At 37.1% G+C, this 6871-nt stretch overlaps 1 pseudogene; it reads left to right on the top strand.

The window, feature by feature from the left end:
• The first annotated feature begins 513 nt into the window (after positions 1-513).
• LOC145050130 (importin subunit alpha-1b-like) lies at positions 514-3027 on the top strand (annotated as a pseudogene).
• The last annotated feature ends 3844 nt before the right edge of the window (positions 3028-6871 follow it).

The raw sequence follows: 6871 nt of genomic DNA, 5'->3' as shown, positions 1-6871 counted from the left end.
TATAAATTTTAATAGAACGCGCGCGTTCCATCCGGGGAAAATGAAATCCCAAAAAGTTAAAATCCCCGCCTTCCTTTTTTTTCTCCCTCTACTTTAATTTCCCTAGTAGCTAGGGCTTTTTTTTTCAAGAACTTGCCCCGATTATGCCCTCCTGTACTGCTCATTCTCTCTTCAACTTCCCTTTCTCTCCTTCTCACTTCGACAAACCCTTTCTCTTCTTCTCGGTTCTCGACGTCGACAGCTTCTCCCACCTCTGACGTTTCTCTTGGTGTTGGCGCCTCCCACCTCTGACCTCTGTCTAGCCCCGCCCCACCGTCCAATGCTTTCTAGCGTCACCCAGCCGATGGAGCCCCTCATCTCCGGCAATCTCACCTCACCTGCCCTTGCCAGCAACCTTAGGTCTGGTGACCTAGACCGAGAAAACTCAGAGCCTTCGGAGGAGTGGTGGCACTACTCAAATCCCAGCGACGGAAGGAAACTCTCTATCACAGCAATAGAAAGTCGGAGACTGGAATGGGAGAAAGAGAAATGGAAATCGAGAAATCGACTTATACAGTAAATGGGGAAGAATCGATGATGCACGCAACATGTTTGATAAAATGCCTCATCTGCCATGGTCTTAATCTACAAGTCTCTCTCTCTCTCACTCTCTCTCTCTCTCTCTACCCCATACTGCTCGACAACCACCCAGGCACCCACCACCCTTCGTCTTCTCTCTGGTTCACCACACTTCTCCATCCTATGTTTATTAGATTCGTCATCTGATTGGCGAGTGTTCTATAAAAAATGATTTTTCCGTTTCATATTTTATGGACACCTTAATCTTCCGTGATGATTATGAATGTAGTCATAGAGTACTCGCTCCACTATCATTTTCAATCATTTTAGGGCATGGAGAGGTAATTTTTCTAGTCGGGGAGGGTTTCAATTATATATCTACTATATCTATTTCTAAATTTTTTACAGAGGATTGTTATGATTTAGGTTTCAGTTTAGCTTCCGAGACACCTCACATGATAAGTGCAGTTGTTAAAGGCATAACTCCATTGAGTTATGAGTTTACTTATGTTGTATCCATTACATTTTTAACCAGTACGCAGCCCTCCCATTGAAGAAGTTATTCAATCCGGTGTTGTTCCTCGCTTTGTTGAGTTTCTTGTAAGGGAGGATTTCCCACAACTTCAAGTGAAATTCAACATTCTGTAACATAATATAAAATACACACAATAGTTACTTGTATTTTATATAAACAATATATATTCTCTGTAGTTTGAGGCTGCTTGGGCTTTGACTAATATTGCTTCGGGGACATCTGAACACACAAAAGTGGTGATTGATCATGGTGCTGTTCCAATATTTGTGAAGCTTCTTGCATCTCCAAGTGATGATGTTAGAGAACAGGTATCTTTTAGAGGTTTTTGTATTTCATAAACTCAATTCACAAATTCATTATCATGACTTCAATTTCACTTTATCTACATGTTAGGCTGTATGGGCTTTAGGAAATGTTGCTGGTGATTCCCCTAAATGCCGTGACCTTGTACTTGCACAAGGTGCTTTGATTCCTCTAATATCCCAATTAAACGAGCATGCTAAGTTATCCATGTTGCGAAATGCCACATGGACACTTTCAAATTTTTGCAGAGGCAAACCACAGCCTTCTTTTAGTCAGGTTTGTTTCTGAAAAGACTAAACTACCCACATAGTTCTTTTGGCTCTATCTTTTCAACATTTGTAATGATGAATTCTGATTTGTCTTGACTTTTCATAGACAAAACCTGCACTTCCAGCTTTACAGCAACTTATTCATTCAAACGATGAAGAAGTTTTGACAAATGCTTGTTGGGCTCTTTCATATCTTTTAGATGGCACAAATGATAAAATCCAAGCTGTTATTGAAGCAAATGTATGTCCAAGATTGGTTGAGCTATTGAAGTGAGTCTTTTCTTCTTCTTATTTTGAATAAAGTTAGGATCTTTAAAACTTTTTTTTATGTTCTAATCTTTTTCTATATTTTTAGTCACCCTTCTCCATCTGTCCTTATCCCTGCTCTTCGTACTGTTGGTAACATTGTTACAGGAGATGATATGCAAACTCAGGTAGCATTTCTTTTCAAATATTTCTCAAAGAAAATTGTTGCATTTGTTTTTAGATTATAGAAAATAAACATAATATTCGTTTCTCACTTTCATTTGTTTGTTGTAGTATATAACCAATCATCAAGTTTGCCTTGTCTTCTCAACTTGTTGACCAATAACCACAAAAAAAGTATCAAGAAAGAAGCTTGTTGGACTATATCAAACATAACCGCTGGCAACAAGGAGCAGATTTAGGTCATAATTTTAATTTTTTTTTAATCAAGATTTAATCATCAAACCTTATTTTCTTGACTGATATATCATCTACTTTGTGATTTTTACAGACAGTGATTGAAGCAAATATCATTGGCCCTCTTATTCATCTGCTTCAAAATGCAGAATTTGACATCAAGAAGGAGGCTGCATAGGCTATTTCTAATGCTACTTCAGGTGGAAGCCATGACCAAATCAAGTGAGATTCATAAACCTAAAATATTCTCTTCAATTTCCCAATATTTGTGAGCAAAATTTCAGGAAATTGCAACACGTTTTTACCCATAATAACTATAAGTTTTGTAGTTACATTGTTTTTTTACTGATAATAAAATGCATGTATTTGGTAAGTGAGGGATGTATTAAACCTTTGTGTGATTTACTGATATGCCCTGATCCGCAAGTGTGTGCATATGCAGTAAATCCGCAAGTGCTTTTTGCCTCGACTGTTAATGTGAAAAAAAGAATCAAAGTATTATGTATCAGAAACATAAATTTAAAAATATATAGAAAATTACAATTATGCCCTTGTATACTGATTGGTTAGTAGCCCAACGTTCATAATAGTGAGTATATCTCTCTAAAGAATTCTTTGCCATTTCACTTCTGTGTTCAGATTCATCATACTACAAATGGAAGTGGAATGAATTACAAGATTAAAGATTTGAGACTTTAAAAAATGAATAATTGTAATGTTTTATTGAATTTAGAGTAAAATACAATTAGTTTTATTACATGATGTTTATAATTCATGCATGTTTACAGCTGCATTTGTAACCTTGTTCTAACAACAAACCCACATGTAGTATTTAATTGTTTATTTACGGTTGTTCCCCTGAACTATTATGTATTAACATCCATAAGCCTTTTGTTCTCATGTTAGTTAAGATTCATAAAGATACTTATGTTCTAGCTGAATATAAATAAGTCTTTCTAGTAGCCCCACCCTTATCCTTAGCAACATAATTAATTACATTAGCATCTAATGTAATTCGGTTCTGCTTACAGTAACGAGGAAGAAGCAAGCCATTGTATCTAGTAGTTTTGGAGGAAACGAGACTCAAGCAAAAAGCAAACACACGGAGAGTTGTTGGCAGATAGTAAGCTAGATAATGCAATTGTATAATCTGCTTCTCTTGAGTTCATTTTTTTATAACATTTACTCACTATTGGAATAATTATTTGTATTTGACATATTAGTGAAATGAATTATCTTTGTTATTTATGGTATTTTATTTGTATGACATTAAATTTTATGCAATGGATTGTATTTTTTGTATATGATATTTATTTTCTATTATGAGACATTAAATAAAAATTTAATTTGAAAATTAGTAAATCTGTAAATATTTTTTTTAAACATTTAAATTTATGATACGCAAAAATGTGTGTCATCTTCATTTATGACATGGCCTTTCTTGACAGGGGCTTTCTTGATACGCATTGCGTGTCATTAAGACGCGCATCATAAGGTTACGACACGCGAATGCGTGTCGTCTTCCATTATGATAGGGCCTTCCTTGATACGCATTGCGTGTCGTAAACGCGCGTCGTAATTGCGCGTCGTAAATGAGCGTCATAAATGCGCGTCATCTATAGACTTCGCGTAAAAGTGCGTCGTTTCTCTTTATGACAGGGCCTTCCTTGACACGCATTTGCGCGTCGTCTGAGCCTTTTACGACGTGCAATGAGCGTCGTAAAAGGCTATTTTTCTAGTAGTGGTATAATTTAGATATGAGTCTTAGGAAGGGTTGGAGAGTGTTTAGTATCACAAAATAGGGCCAAAACTCATCAAATAAGGTGTGTGCGGCCACACACCTGTATGTACGGCTACATACCAACCGCAAACACCCTCAACCTCACACCCAATTCAATTTATGGATAGATACCCCCCCTCATTCATTCATTTAGATGCTCTCTTCCCTCTCTCTATTTTCTCTCTCTAAATCATCAAACTAGAACACTTGGAAGGCTTCATAATCGTGATCTACTTCATCTTCAAGATAAGTATAGTGGTAAACACTTGAATCCCAAGCTTAAAACTCATTATGTTCATCATATTCATCATCCCATGAAGGTGTATGGCCGCACACCTTCATATGGGGGCAGCACATATTCAAAACTCCCAAAAATGAAGAGCATACACTTCAAAAATCAACATATGGACTCAAATGAGGAGTGTACGGCCGCACACACCCTCTGTATGGCCGCACACTCTTGTGTGCTGCCTCACACACACTCCTGGCCGCACTCCCCAGCCGCACACTCATTTTCAAGACTATACACCCACTCTAATACCCATATTTGGTCCTAAACTTGCATAAATCATTAAGTTTGGGTCATAGGACACTTATTCTTAGTAATTCCAAGCCCTAAGGATGTTTTTCCATCATTTTTAGTCATGAAACACCTTATTTCTAACTCATTTATGTGTCGTCACATGAAAAATAGGGGCCATAGGAGTTCAAGGCATCCGGTGACACTCGAACTCTACATTAAGCGGTAAGTTCATACCCCTACCCTTTTTCACTATTTTTAACTGTTTTCAGGGGGGTAACACAAGCAAAGTGGGGGTTTCTTGTACTCAAAACTTGTTTTCGTGTGTGTGTTTAACATTTTATATGCTTTTAATGCTGATTGATACAACTGATAACCGTTTGAACATGCAGATCACGTAAACATATTATTTGTGAAATGGACATATAAATTGTTATGTTTTATATATTTCACAAATAGTTTCCACATTTTATTAGTTAAAAGCATGATATTAGAACTTTTGATACATAAAAATTGTACACTGTTTTGTCCTCGGTAACACTCCACAGAGATACGCGAGTGGAGGATTAGCATATTATTACTAGTAAATTTGTTAGTCCTATATGATTGGAGACACGTCCTCGGTGAACACTCTACAGAGATACGCGAGTGGAGGACTACACCCGTAACCAGAATCTCTAGGTTTAGAGAGCGTGACTTGAGTGTATAGATCTATACGGGGATGACTACCCCACACCTGGCTACTAGCTACAGCCGAACCGAAATGGTTCAAGGGTGACGAAAGTCATAAGGTGATGTGGACTACTTATTGCCACATCTAGTCTATTGTATGGTTATGGAACTCGCAATTAGGACAACAGAGATTTACATAGCAGTAATAATGAATAACTTAATACATTTCACAAGATAACCAGGTTTCAGTATACATTTTCTTTACATTGGTAACCAACAGTCAGGAAAGTATGGGACTTTCCTGGGGAAACATTTTACATAACTAGAAAAGGGTAACAAACCGGGTAACTTTACATCTCAGAAGGGTAAACATGTTTTTCAGAATACATCTTTTACATTTGATAACCAACAATTTAGGAAAGTATGGGATTTTCCTGGGAATACATTGTACCTAACTAAAACAGATAACCTAACTATACATTTCCACAAGAATATACGTGTTTTCAGTGTACAACTTTACTATTCATGTTGAGAAACAATAACCAATCTTTTTAAGAAAATATGGGATTTTCTTTGGGTGTGTAACATTTTCAGAAACAGAAAGGAAACTCGAACATTTTCACAAAACAAAAACCGCTTATGAACTCACCAGCGTTATGCTGATTTTCAAACCGCTTGTGTTCTCAGGTCAGCGTTAGAACAGGTACCTGAAGATCATTTTGTTCCAGGTTGGAGTGCGCAGAAGACCAGTTCGTTTTGTTATTATATACTATATATCGCAACTGTATAACTTTACTTTTGAAACAAATGTAAAACTTTTCAATATGTAATGTAATGGTTGTTCTACTTTACTTACTATGTGCATTGGATTTGATACTCAGCGTGGAGTCAACCCCGGAAATGTTTCCGCCTTCGGTTTTCGGGGTGTGACAAATCTGCACTTAGGGGCTCCAACTCATTGAGTGCAAGAACAAACTCGGCGAGTAGGATGAGTTTGTGCATGGACTCGGCGATTCCATTAGTGGACTCGGCGAGTCCACTGTCCAGAACAGCAGAAAATCGATTTTTATAGCATTTCCAAGCAAGTAGCATCAAGTATAATTGAAAACAAGCCTAGGATGTGATACCACTTTTGGATTTAGAGCATTCTAACACTCCTAAGGTGTACATGCAACCCGAAATACCATGGATCTATGTTTTCTCTATTATACATGCAAATATAAATTTCTCCAAGGTATCATCCTAACTAGCATATTATGGAGTATATATAATATAAAATATAGTTGAATGGCATACCTTTTGTTGTAGCTTGATTCCTTGGAGCTTAAAGAGCTTAGTGCCCCAAGTGTTGCACCTCAAATGGTTCACACAACACCACCAACAATTGGAATAACTTGAGAGAAGATTATATTGCTTCACAAATCGGTTTGCCCTCATGCATATGCCTTAAGTCGGATTTTAGGAACCATGGGGTTTCTTATATAGTGTGGACATTAGGGTTACACCATGTAACTCTTGACTTTCCATATTCCTCATGATCCATGGTTTTAACTTCCATGGAGTATCCATGG

The sequence above is a fragment of the Lactuca serriola genome, chromosome 5 (genome assembly GCF_051521515.1).
Source record: "Lactuca serriola cultivar US96UC23 chromosome 5, Lser_US96UC23_V15, whole genome shotgun sequence".
Lineage (NCBI taxonomy): Eukaryota > Viridiplantae > Streptophyta > Magnoliopsida > Asterales > Asteraceae > Lactuca > Lactuca serriola.
Note: the sequence above shows the minus strand (reverse complement) of the source record. Positions and strands in the feature narration are given on the sequence as shown.